This window comes from Hippocampus guttulatus, chromosome 10, assembly GCF_054856545.1.
Source record: "Hippocampus guttulatus isolate MCC_2025c chromosome 10, RoL_Hgut_1.0, whole genome shotgun sequence".
Lineage (NCBI taxonomy): Eukaryota > Metazoa > Chordata > Actinopteri > Syngnathiformes > Syngnathidae > Hippocampus > Hippocampus guttulatus.
The window spans coordinates 6,026,541-6,040,811 of record NC_141270.1 but is presented as its reverse complement, the minus strand read 5'-3'; the positions used below and the strand labels follow the sequence as shown (position 1 = coordinate 6,040,811).

The window sequence follows — 14,271 nt, the reverse complement described above, 5'->3', positions numbered from 1 at the left end:
AAAAATTAGTGTTTCAAGCCTGTGTTCAGGTTTCAAACGATGGAAAGGGTTTCAAATTGGTGTTTTAACACAAGTTTAGGGTTTCAAAACCGGTCTTCGGGTCTCAGTAGAGGATCAGGTTTTCAAAGTAGGGTTTCAAACAAGGGTTAAGCTTTTAAAAGGTGTTTTTTGTACCTGGGTTGGGGGTTTCAAATGAGGGTTAAGCTTTCAAAGTAGGGAGTTCAGGGAGCTCAGTTATAAAAGTGGAGCCTGTGATCGGGTTTTAAACAAGTGCTAAGGTTTCAAATGAAGGTATAAAGTCAGGGGTGGGGTTTCAAAGTAGGGCTTTGAGCCCGAGTCGGGGTTTCAAATGAGGGCACAGCTTTCAAAGTAGGTTTTTGAGCCCGGGTTGGAATTTCAAATTAGCGCTGCCCCACAATCAGCGACCGTCCATCTGAAGCTAATGGCAAGTGAGCGTATGCGTGCTTTACGAGCAAACGGGCCTGTTAGAAGATGACCGCCATTCTTTTTTTGGGGGGCGGGAGGTCTCACTCGTTTTCGGCAGCATGTGTTTCATTTTTGCTCATGGTCAATAAAGTTTGATGACATTTGGAAGGGAAAAAAAATGCCGGCACAGACGGCGTGCCGTAAACGCACCGTTGGGCTTTATTTACTACCAGGCCTCGGGAGATTAATTAGAGTGTGACTGTCTGCAAGGATCTCTCGGATTCTAACGAAACACAGACAATGGATATAAAAAGTCTACACACCACCGTTCAAGATAGGACTGGGGTATCAAACAAGGATTTCGGTTTCATATTAGGGCTAGGGCTTGAGGAACGGACGGCCTCCACTTTTTAGGGCTTCAAATAGGTCTGACTTTCCACCACATCCACTTCTGAATCAATTTTACCTTTTAAAATTGTACAGTGTGGCCAGCGAGCCGTCTCCCTTCCATGCAACATCAAATTTTCAACTGACACTTCACACGTTCAAAGAACGGTGGCTGAGGAGGTTTAAATAATCATGTAAGCGAATTTGGCCTGTTTTGTCAACCGCTCTGTCGTGGTTAAATAGCACGAAAGGGCTTGTTTACTCGTGGCACCCTTGAAGATCGGTGAGGCCAGAAGTACCCGCAATGTCATTTTAAATGTCACGCGGCAGCTTTTAACATGTTTATCTTTTTATTGTCAGTAGGAAAAGGAGGTAAGATGGGCAGAAATTACCAAAAAAGCTCCTCGACCTTTTCATTGCTTGTCACTCATTTACGTAAGGCAGCCCATAATGTCACTCTCAATCAATGTATGGCTCATTAAAAGGCCAATTGGGCCCGTTTAGGCATCTAAATTTAAAATCCACGACCACTGCGATTGGCCGGATGAAAAGGTCTTCTGTGGAAGCGGGAAAATCTTATGATTATTATTACTGGTGAAGCAAGGTGAATTGTGCTCTCAAGTGAGATAGGCCGGGGTATCATGTGATGTCATGCACAGCCATGACATCAACTTTCAACCTAATGAGATTTTAATGGCACATACACAGAACAGACTACTAAAATTACTACTAGTACTACGACTACTACTACCACATCCACTCCCACTATAACCCCTATCAACACCCTGGACAAATCTGGACGCCGACAGCACCGACTAGCGGGGAAAAAAAACACGATGGTAGTTTCTTCTCTGGAAGTTGCTTCAGGTCTTTCGTGTACACTATGTTGATACAGCGCCTCTATAGTGGCGCAATGCTGCAACTGCAGTTAAAAAATTGCATTTGAAAAACAAAAGTCAAAAGGAAATAAAAACTAACTAGCTACATTAAAAATCAGAAACTACTACTACCACACCACCAGCATGAGAATGTAAAGCGTTTGCTCGATGCTCCCTTCTGGCTTTTATGACAAGTGGTAGTTTTACGAACAACATGATCTTTTTTTTCCTCCATATCAGTGCATTTCTGTAATTTATGGTCCCTTCGCCCATGACGCTTATTATGCTCGAAGGTATATTAGGCGGCGAGACTTTTAGTGCTATGGCCCTCGAGTGCCGCTGTCATGTTTTTAAGCGACACAATTTAGCACTTTTGCCACTTTGCGCACAAGCTCACAATTTGTCACACAAATCTCAGCGCAGTTTCATCTTGTGCGCACGCTCACGTTAATGCACGGGCGCCGTTGGCTGTGTTAAGGGCTTCAATGAGAGTTTACGGGGGCATCCATCAATAAGATGCATGAGTGCACACACACACACGCGCACGCACGCACACACATGAACGTACACTCACGCCACTGAGTTGTCAAGTATTAGTAAGAACTCAACTCAATTTGCTTGCTGAAGTTGTTCAAAATATAGTGACCAACAATTGACCAGAGAGTGAGACAGAGAGAGACTTCTGTCAGTAATGTGGCTCTACTAGTCGTCTTAAGTATCTTTCAAATGTAAATCTTTTCATTTTGTAGCTGTCATTTTCCAGGTGGCTCCGAGCACAGGTCAAGATGCTCTTTTGGAGGACTTCCTGTCTGAAAAGAGAAACCGGGGAGGATCGGAAGAGGAAAAAAAATGTCATGATAGTGTCATATGTGTGTGTATGGGGAAATTGCAGGTTGATTTGCATGCGTATTGTGCGGAAGGAAGCTACATGTGACTGGCTGCTATGTCATGCACATCCTTCATTTCTTCTTTCACATCCTTCTTTCGCCCCAACACCGATACTGTCACTATTACTAAACTGTCAACATAGTAACATTTTAACCATCCAGGTATTGATTTAATTAACATTCTTTCACTGCTGTGATCCAAGTGTAAAAATAAGCGACCCACTGGTTTGTCGATATTAAAATAAAGAACAGAGTACACAAACAAGCCCCCTTTTAGAGGTTGTGTTCATAAACAGACTGCCGTTGAGATGGTCTAAATAGAAGGGGAAAAAGCTAATAAACATTTATGGAGTGCTCGTAAATCGCCTGCAGTGACAATCAAGTTTTGTTATTCCCGCAATGTCATTTCAATGCCCTCTGCTGGAGATGCCATTATTCAATTGACACCCACCCCCCCCCCCCCCCACCCTCCACTATAATGACATCATCACCACTGGCCATTTAGAACATTCGGTGAAGTGTACATGGGAGTGACAATGTTATTTGCAATTTTGGGACCACCACTTTAGTCTTGTATGATGCGATATGGAGCAAAGCATGCCGGGATGGCGATGTGTGGTCTCGGGGGCAGTGATGGAGAGTGTTGTGTTTGAGAAGCTAATCAGCGTCACCGGCGATAGAAGGAGCCATCCGTCTCTTGCCGGCTAAATAACCAAAATGGGGCAAATAACCAAGTTTGGCCACATAGCCTTTTGTGGCTAATGGCCATCATTAACCCACATGTGGCTAACTAAGAGAAACCACATTAATTTGCCTTTTCATTGGATTAATGCCACCAGGTCACATTTAGATACGAACAATACAGTACTACCATGACCACTACTTACTTAAAACTGCTAGCAACACTACCACTACTAACACTACTACTAAAACTACTACTGCTTCTCCTACCACTGCTACCGCAGCTACTGCTAGCTAATAGCTAACTACTATCCTAACTATCATTCATATTAGAGATATTACGACAACTATTCCAGCACCACCAATACTATAATCATACATATGCTTGTAACGTGTTTTGTTTTTGAAAGTACATTTACAATGTTTTCAAGCAAAAAGCTTGGATAGGTTTTAGTGTGTTTAATGTATTTTAAAGTGAATTGAGTGTGTGGGAGAGGTAAAACAATTTCTTGTCTGGTCTCTAAATATATAACAGAAATGTTTATTTTTGCTTTTTTGCTTAGATACATTTCAGGGACGTTCCTTTTTTACTTTTACTTAAGTACAGGAGTAAGTACTTTTACTAAAGTATAGAGTGTGAGTATTTTGCCACCTCTGAACTGTACAACTTGGAGCGTGGCAATTAAAGATATTTTAAAACATGCCCGTGCCTGCAGGGAGGCAACTTTTTACATAGCTATGCACTGATGTCTCCATCCAGGCAGGCGTGTAGCCGCTGCGATCCTTCAAAAAGTCCTGCAACACGTCCCCTCAGGTGAGCCTCTGTCATACTGCAGAAAGATAAAGCTCTGTGAGGGAAAACAAAGCAGAAGAGGAGCCTCAAGAGTTCCTCCCGGAGGCCATGGGATCGTTTGTTTTTCCTCCAGACCTGTCACGTTGTGACGGAAGGGGGCCTAATGACGGGAATAACCCCCAAAACATGAGGAATCCAGGTTACGGCCTCACATACGTGGATATTTATGATGCCTTTATAGAATGAAGTAGCCATTTATGGTTAGTTGAGTAGATGTGAAAAATGGCCTCAGAACCATTTCATTTCTCCCAGCCAAACAGCTACAAAAATAAAGGAAAGAGCTGATCGACATAAAATGGAATATTGTGTAAAATAAAAATGAAATAGAGTGATATTCCTACAAATGTCACAAAACTAAAATGATATACTCCAATAATTATAGGATTATTTTTTGTAGTGCTCTGAAGTACGAGCACTATTGTTAATATATATATATATATAAACAGTATATTGCAGGATTTAGTCTTTCAATCACATCCCGCAGATGTTTCTGTATTAATAATCATAGGACAATGTTGTGGTGACAAACAGTAGAGTGAGTGACCATCCAGAGCGGGCGAGCTGTCAGGCTGCCCCTGGGGTCCTCGAAGGTGGGGGGGGGGGGGGGGGGGGGGGGCATCTGTTTGGGCTGCTATTTAGCAGCGAGGACGTGTGGCCGTTTTCTGCTTAATTAGGTCCGTTAAACAGGCGGTCATCAGAAAGCAGCTGCTAACATTGCAATGAAAACAAATAAGCACACACACAACACACAAACACAGCGGGTCGTGAAAACATCAGAAAAAATATATATATCGGGCACGGGGGTCACGGCTAAGGTGACAAGCAAGGTTACGTTGAGGAAACCTTTATTATGATATTAAATATATATAAAATAATGTGCATATAGAAGTTAAATATAACTGAGAGAATACAACTTTCTTGTCCTGTGCTGTCTTTTATCAGCTTAGAAGTTTTGAATGCCAAAATTTGGTGAGTTTTAAGATGGCACGAGACACATTTGCCACAAATTATATTTGGAACCGATGACAGCAAACACTTCTATAGTACACAGTCCAGTAACAAAGTATTTGTACTTGGTTACTTCCCACTACTGGGTTTTCGTACAGCAAAGTTGTAAACTTGCGAGGGTGGGGGTGGGGGGATAAAGTGAATCGCACTGGACCTTTGCCAAATTTCCAATGGGCATTAGCGAGCAGCCAACTGGCGCAGGCCTCATTAAAGAGCACAGAAACCTATAACCATTAAAAGCCCATTAGGCAGCATGTAATTTTGTGGAACTAAATGGCAGAGAGTAATCAAAAGCACATGAAGCCCAGCTGGGCGGCTGGGCAAACTGTTTGGATTAGCGGGGAATCCATCATTGGCAATGGCAGCTTTTCAGGGGGGGTCAATTTACTTGCTGTTCTTTTTTCATCACTTGTTTTTCTGAACTATAGACGAGATTGCTGGTCGTCTCCTTGTATATGATTACAAATAGTAAGGATCGGGGGGGGGGCAGTGAAAAGTTACGACATATCTTGATGCACTGTCATATTTTCCAGTGATGCAACGGGCCGATTGGCATCACTGTTCCGGATGTGATTCGAGAAAGTTGATAGGTGAAGAGAAGGATTGAATCGTATTGCTACATAATTGGAGTGAATCACATTATATCACATTGCTTCATAATTGGAGTGAAGCTCATCATATCGAATCGTAATTTCGAAAATCGTATCACATCTTAACTGAGTGCGTCCATCCGCACCGTAACTTGAGCGAGAGCTAGCGAGCCACACGGACTCCACCCTTCACTAACTGTCAAGGTAGGATCCCGTTTTGCTTCCTTTTTCTCCACAGGCATTGGCAGTGAACTCTCTGGGTGATGAATGCTCTGCTCAAGGTGACTTTGTTCACCGGACGATTAAAAGTATGGCTTCGTGCTCCACCTGCACTAATTGCATCCTTCTCACTCAGATGCTTACTCCGCTCGAGGGTCCTGTCCGTCAGGTAGAGCAGAATAATGTGGTGACGGTCACTACAGTTGTAGGTAGTTTGTAGTTAGCCTGCTAGTCCAGTTAGCATTAGCCTTAAGCGCGGTGAGCCTGCGAAGATGCATGTAGCAGTTCCACTCCACCTCGGTCTACTGGCTCCTGCACTTTAGTACTAGGTGACTCCATCACCCGTAACATAAAGCTTAAAAACCCAACCGCAGTAATGTGTATTCCTGGAGCCAGAGCACCCGACATTGAAGCTAACCTTAGGGAGCTGGCACGCAACAGCCACCAGTGACAGCAACCACACATCCAAGAGCACCCCCCCCCCCACTCCCCATTCAGCTCAAGATTTTATAATTTTTTTTAATTCAGAAGTTTCAACTCATTGGGGACGAGACGAAGGACAGTTTTTATTCAGATTTAGTACACCTACCCTATGTAAAACCCGGTGACTTTTACTCCTACACCCACAAGTATTAAAACCCAAAGGTAAAATAAGACAATAAAGTTACCGTATATCTAAATCATGTGAAGTGAGAGCGAGAGAAAAAGGGGGATGAGGAAAGCAGATGACCTCATCCATTTGGGAAGTGGAAGCAAGGGGAAATGGAGGGTTTCTTCTTTCAGCACCTCATTTTGCTGGCGCTCCACATGTGTCTATTTAGGCAGCGGCAGCACGTTAAGAAAACCTCAGGGCGTCACACGCAGGCCATTCCTCAAAAAACGAGGCCGGATCGACACCACAAGAGTGGGTGGGAAAGGGAATCCCAGATACTGACAGGAAGCAAATTGTGTTCCGTTCACTGCGCTAGCTTTTAACAAAAACCCGCGCTCGGAACAATTTGTCCAAATGCTAATTTATCCGCAAGGCATTTTTACTGTCGAAAGATCTAGCAAATCGTGAGTCAATTTGGTCGATTGTGTTGATTTCACACCAATGTTTGACACGCAGCCAAGAGTTTAATGTGCTGTTAACGGCAGCCGCGAAGGGCTGAGAGCATAATCAGCTCATTAAAAACAAAAAAGCCATAATCTGTATTTTCCGTAACTTCACTAAGACCAAGTCTCCCATGAAACACCAACAAAAACGCTTGGAACATGTTTTTAAGAGGTAAATATATATAATGTCATGATTTCATGTAAACATTGTGTGGCGCCTTCTAATATCTTGGAGGCAGTAGACGCGCTTCTGTATATACACCAAGAAGACAGTCACAATTACTCAGTGAGCTGCAGTAATACTTTAAGTATTGTTATATTGTTGCTTAACCTTTTGGTTGTTATTTGCTTGGATAGAAGTGAAAATCTGAAAATGCGCAACAAATGTGAGGATGCTGGCATCAATGCTGTCACTTTGCAACATGTAAAAATATTAATTAGTACTTCCCTAATAGCCATATTATTATGTTTTTGACTCAGTGGCATATAGATATTTTTATTTTTTAAACATATGCTGCATCCCACAAATGACTTTCGATATTTGTTTATTAGTTAGTTGGGCAGCTAGCCGTTAGCAGCTGATCCGCTGTTAACTTTTACCAATGTCAAAAGCGATCCGGACCTTTCAAAATATATAGTTTGAAGTACCTCATGAGACATCAGACCTCAGACAAGTTTAAGTTTCACCTGCCTGTCAGACATCTGCTGGAATATTCCATCACGGCCAGCTCGCAGCCAGTGGCTAATGCTAGCTACTCCTCCGCTAAAAGGCCAAAATCTTAGGTCATCACAGACAGCAAGAATAGGTGACTTTTTCCAACAAATATTTGTTAGTTTGGTGCTCCAGAAAAAAAATCGTTAATGGTCAAGGGTTTTCTGTTCTGTGAGTCAGAACCTTGTTTTGCGTAGAAGTAGTTTCTGACATGATTACTATGCAGCGTTGTCAAAAGTACGCCTGACTTGGTAGTCAGTTTATGTGACGGTCAGCTTCATTTGAACTCAAACTGAGGCTGAACACCAAATGGAGTCTTGTTTCCTAGCATTAACATTTGGGTTCATGAAACTGATCTTGTTTTTCCTTTTGGAATGCGGCCAATTGTTCTTTCAATTATGTCCCAAGCTAATTGACTTGACTGGAAAGTGGCATTCCTGCACAGGGCTGGGCCATCGTGGCAGTGCTATACTTTCATATTAAAGTCACTATTTTTCTTTTTCTTTTTTTTTTTTTTACCTCTCCCTCTACAAGCTCTTTGAGTCTGTATTTTTTTCGGACGTTTTCTTATTTTCTTTAAAGCTAAAAATAAAACAATGAACATTCTATTGAGCTCACAGATAAACACATTGTGGCTTTAGTTGATTATGTGCCGTCAAAAAGCATTTTTGTTGCCGTGCGCCTTACAAATCCGTGCCTTGTTCAAATAAACATGGAAAATGAGCTGAGGTCTTGAGAAATTGCACACAGATGATGTGGGCACACACACGCACACACGCACACACACACACACACACACACTGCTTAGATGTGTGTGAGAATTGTGAGTATTACTGGGGGAACAAAATGCCAAATTATTGTGTCTTGCATCGCCGTATATACAGCATAGATGTCTCACATTTGCCCAGTCAGTTGTTGATAGGCAGATTTCATGGAGCTAAATTGCAACCGCCCAACACGGCTTTGACAAAATAAATAAAATAAAAGTTACATACCGGTCACACCTACTCTGCTTCTTCTGTGGTGCAATTTCATTTATGCTCTGTTGTAAACAGCTCTGACACTCCCTGCAATGGTAGACACAAAAATGATTAAAAATATAGAGCCATATCACTTCAACATACAGTACGTCCTTAACACCAATTACCTGTACTACTTTGCTATTATTATTTACTCTTTTGGCATCACAAAGAGAAAAAAAATATTTTTTTCAGCGAATAGCAAAAAGATTCCAAAGGGGGAACATAGCTCCCAGATCGATTTTTACTTCATTAGATTCCTGGCGAACAAAGTGAAGAATAGCACACAGGATTGTTGTTTACGATGATACTAATGCAGCGTGTTATACCGGAGACAAATTCCTTGTGTGTTCTACATACTTGGCCAATAAAGATGATTCTGATTCAGATTCTGATTCTGAAGAATCTTGAAGTGATGCTCTCCACTTCCTGCTCTATCGAAATAAACTTAATTTATACCTCCTGTATTTACAATGCAAGATTTTACTACTTCACTATTAGCCTGGGCTTTGGCACGATCTTTAACCATTACAAAGAGAAAAAGAATTGGTGATTTTTTTTTCAGGTAACAGCGAATGGATAGGTTCAACGGAGGGGCGAAAAACAAGCTCCCATAGATCGACTTTGACTTAATTAGATTCCTGGCAAACAAAGTGAAGAATCTTGAAGTGATGCACTTCCTGCTTTATTGAAGCAAACTTTATTTACACCTCGCATATTTACAATGCAGGCTTATTATAAATAATGAGCTCCCAGGTGGCCTTTAGCGCACCACTAAGACGCTCGCTTCTCTCCTTGAAAATGTCCCCATAAGCGCATAGTGTGCTTTGTGTCCGTGTGTGTGTGTGTGTGTGTGTGTGTGTGTGTGTGTGTGTGTGTGTGTGTGTGTGTGTGTGTGTGTGTGTGTGTGTGTGTGTGTGGTAGTAGTCACGCCTGAGGGTGGGAGCGAGCATGCATGTGTAAGCAATGCACATATTTACATATGTGTGGAAGGTGGCCAGCTCGGTGTGCGCGTTTGTATATGTGTGCGGCAAATTTTTGTGTATTTACATTTGTTAGTGCACCTCAAGAGAGGATTCAATTCCTCCGTCAACATCAATATAGTCACACCACTGTGCATGTGTATTAAGTGTCTTTTCATACTGTTTATACGAACGATACATACAGTATGTATATACGGATATTTATGTCGAGCATACATGCGGCGGTGTAATATGTGGAATGTTAAGTCTGTTATGTTAAGATAAACAGTGGTGTGTGCTCACTGTGAGGCACTCATTCACTATCCTGAGTTCTCACGAGGTACTTGAAACCCGAAACCTGACTTAGATTCGTAACTCAGGTTTAAAACCCTGATTGGAAATGCTCACCCTGCCTCGAAACCTAAATTATGACCAGCAATTTAAAACCCTAACCCTCACTCAAAGAACCAACTGTCTTAAAACCCTAATTTGAAAGCTGAACTCATTCAGGGCCAAGAATGCTTTTTCATGTTTTTTTAAGAATCCAGGCATTCAATCTCAGGTACGTCTTTATGTTTTAAAATGTTTTACAAATCATCCAGAAGGGTAAAGACGGGTTTGAAATGGCTGGCACTGACTGTGAAACCTCAACCCTAGCTTGAAACCATAACACAGGGTTGAAATTTTAATTCAAAACAACAATCTTCACTTTAACTCAGGAATGAAACCCAAATTGTTACGATTTTAAAACCTTAATCCCCACTTGAAATCCTAATTCAGGTTTTCACCCCGAATTTGAAATCTTTATTTTAGCCTGAGATCAGAACACAGTCTTAGAATTCTAATTTGAAAGCCAAAATCTAATTTGAAACCCTAACCAAAGTCTAAACCCATCATTGGAACCTGACTTTCACTTTCAACTTTAATCCAGGCTCAACTCAAAAACCTAACCTTGGTTCCTAGCCTTTTCTCCAAACGCTAATTTGAAACCCGAAACCTAGTTCCAAAACCTCAAACCTAGTGCCTAGTTAGAAGCCCTGAACCCCACTTGAAACCCGAACCTTTCAATTTAAAACCTTCATTTGAAATCTTAAACCTGTCTTGAAACCATAACACCCTCTTGAAACCCTTAATTAAAAGCGTTGCCCTGTCTTCAAATCCGAATTTTGAAACTCTAACCAGGCTTGATGTTCTAACTACGCCTGACTTTTTCCTTTTTCTGTGACTTTCAATGCATTTTCCCCTAAAACACCGCTCATATTACAAATGAACGACCTCTCTCTCTCTCTCTCTCACTTTCTCACATACACACACACACACGCACACACACACACACACACGCACACACACACAAACACACAACAGTATGACAGCCAATTAGCTTGGTCTCCAGGGGGTCAGTTCAGATGGTTACGACGTTCGCTGTTTGTCACGAGGGCATCGCCAGTCTGTTACACATTTAGCATGAAAAACATACACACACACACACGCACGCACACACACACACACACACGGTCGACGTGGCTGTTTCACATTACTAACACACACACATCAAAGTGTGTCGTCAAACAACTCGTACGTTCACTGCCACTAAATGACAAAATTACATAAAGAGAGAGAGAGAGAGAGAGAGACACACACACACATACACACACACACACACAACACACTGTGTGTCTGTTTGACAACACCAGAAGGCCATTGTTTATGTCGGAATAAACAACTAGAGTAATTAGCCCATATGTAGCCCTCCAAAAAACCCAATGACATTCAATGGTGACCATGTAACGTCTCCACACACACACACACACACACACACACACACACAATATAAAATGACTTTCTCTGTTAGTAATGACACATATATCACTCTGATAGGCGCAATATGTAAATGTTCAAAACGATTTGCCCATCGTTTTATGAATGAGACCAACCAATAGTGAGGACAAAAAAAAGAAATTCTAATACGGTGATATCTTCACAACTGTCCACTGCCACCGTTGGACTGCAGATGTACAAATACATCCTTTTCGGTGGTGATGTTGCATCATTTTGGATGTGAGGTCAGCACGTATCAAATCGTCTTTTATGAGTGCTGTATAGTACTTAACTCAGACAGTTTTGGCTATGGCAGACTTTTACATGTTGTTGCATATTAATAAACATGACAGAATCATATCGAACTGAATCGTAATCCCACTGACTCGAACGGAATCGTTATTTATCTATGTGACCAGTTTATCTATTTCCACTTTCTTATAATGTTTTTATTAAATAAAATAGTATTTTTCCCATTTCAAAGCATGTAAATAATGGTGCTTTGTAGGGCACAGGAACGGATTAATGGCTTTTTAATTCATTTCAATGGGGAGAATTAATCTGAAACTCGCATGTCAAAGTACCATTGTATTGACTTTTTTTTTTCTAATCCTATTTTCATAATTTCCTGACACTCTACACCAGTAGTTAGCGTCCCCGGCAGGTGTCCACTCGTGCCGGGCAGCTGTCAGCATTTGGGTGGTCTGGCACTCTGCTCCTTTAACTCCTCACTACTGCCGTTGTCTCTAAATACATTCAAAATAGACACAGCATAAATGTTCAATTATCTCGGGATTGTGAGTCAAAAGAAGACAAACGCTGGCTCTGCGAAAATACGCCAAGCCAACATGTGCTGTTTTTCTTTTTTGGTTACATATTTCTGCACTGTTCCCGTAAATATGAAAATGTCTGTTATGAGATCATTATCAGCAATGGTTGCCATATTAGCACGCTAGCCCAATATGTGTTTCCATGGGTGTGTACACATGAAATTCAGTCCTGAATACACATTCTGCATAATTGGCATTTTGCATGTGCATGTATATGTAAATATCATTACAGATTATTTGTAATAAATGAAGTTTCGTTTTTTTGTACAATACCTTCTTTTTAAATTCCCACTAAAAGTGTGAAAATCATCTTCAAATTCAAAACCCTAACCCTGTCTTGAAACCTAAATTTCAAACCTTTACGTTAGAGTGAAACCCTAATTTGGAAGTCTAACTTGAATGTTTAACCATAACTTGAAACCCTAATTTGAAAGTGCACCCTAACTTCAAACCTTAATTTGAAATCTTAACCCAGATTTGAGACCATAATTTAAAACCCAGCTCTCATTTGAAACCCGAAACCAGGGTTGAAGCCCAGCTACTCTGGAATTACCGCAGGGGAATGCATCAAGCTACGGATGGCTATCAGGCACGACGAGTTTTAATTTCGAGATTTGATAGCAGCACAATGCATGTTCTCAAAATGACATGACGGGATTTATTTTGGCGCACAGTTCAAGTCTGGCACAAGGCGCTGTCTGAATCTGCGCAGAGGCGGGCTAGTCTTTTTACTGACGCAAACAGTTTTAGCACACTTAAAAATGGGCCGTTTGCGCCGTTGTGGGTGTGAACGCAGCCGACTTGATTTGCCACTGGCATGAGGCGCTGTCTAAATCTGCGCAGAGGCGGGCTCAACATTTTACTGACGCAAACAGTTTTAGCACACTTAAAAACGGGCAGTTTGAGCCGTTGTGGGTGTGAACGCAGCTGATTTGATTTGCCACCGGTCAAAGTTGTACTATGCGAAAGGCGCACAGTTCTCGACATGGCGAGGCCAGTTGGCCAGGGATTTCCGTTACCGTTACCGTGAAGGGATTGAATTTTACATCTTTTCGCTCAGCCTTAACTCACAGTCATAGGGCTCCTACGCGAAGAAACGGCTTGAGAACATGGCTCTTCACTAAAGCAAGCGACGTGTTGCTGGGGATTATCCAATTTCCAGCAGCGTTTCCTTCCCGCGTGGCGAGATTGTTAAGTGTAATACGCTCAGCAGCGTATCTCTCAGTAGGGCACCGATCGCTGTGATATCCGGAGCTGCAGACGCACTAGAGGGAAACATGCAAAATGCAACCCGAAAAAAAAAAACCGCCTGCTAGAGCCCACAAGTTAATCTTGCATGAAAGTGAGCAATTCAGAAAACAGTCGGTGGCTCTTCAAACACACCGAGGGGGCCATTTTGTGGCTTTCCTGCACCAGGCCTCACAGGAGGATGAGTTACTTTTGTGCGGGTTAGGTTGTTCACAGTCCGTTCTTGGAAGAAAAAAAAAACGGAGAACAACAAGCGTCCGGATAAGACGGTGTCGTTCCCGGCAGCAGATGTTGGTTCTGCGCGCAGGAATAACAGCCAGTGTTTTCATCTCAAACATCTCACACGCAATTACACAGCCGACGGCACATCACTTGCGGTTCTCTGGCTTTGTTTTCTCAACAATTAGCTTTGTGTTTTCACAGAGGGCTACTTCATCTGTTTCCAGACCGCACGCTTCGCACCGCCACTTCGCACCGCCACTTCGCAGTCATTTCTGGACGAGTTTACGTCCGCTCTTGGCACAAGAAATTCATTATTTGGATAATGGCATTTTCTGCGATTTCTTATTTTGTTCTGTCATTATGTCATTAGCATTTATTTGATTTCATTTTACATTTTTGTTCTGTTGTTGTTTACGATAGTATTTTTTGTTTGCTT

General features: G+C 41.9%; 1 long non-coding RNA gene across 10 annotated transcripts in view; it reads right to left on the bottom strand.

Moving 5' to 3' along the window:
• The window catches only part of LOC147199051 (uncharacterized), a 123,087-nt gene that overhangs the window by 103,402 nt on the left and 5,414 nt on the right, over positions 1 to 14,271 (bottom strand). For 9 of the 10 annotated variants that reach the window (XR_015102090.1, XR_015102091.1, XR_015102094.1 and 6 more), the window contains exon 2: positions 8,732 to 8,803. The exons of the other annotated variant lie outside the window; for it this stretch is intronic. This is a non-coding gene — a long non-coding RNA (uncharacterized LOC147199051). The remainder of the gene's footprint in view (positions 1 to 8,731; positions 8,804 to 14,271) is intronic. 10 annotated transcript variants of the gene reach the window in all.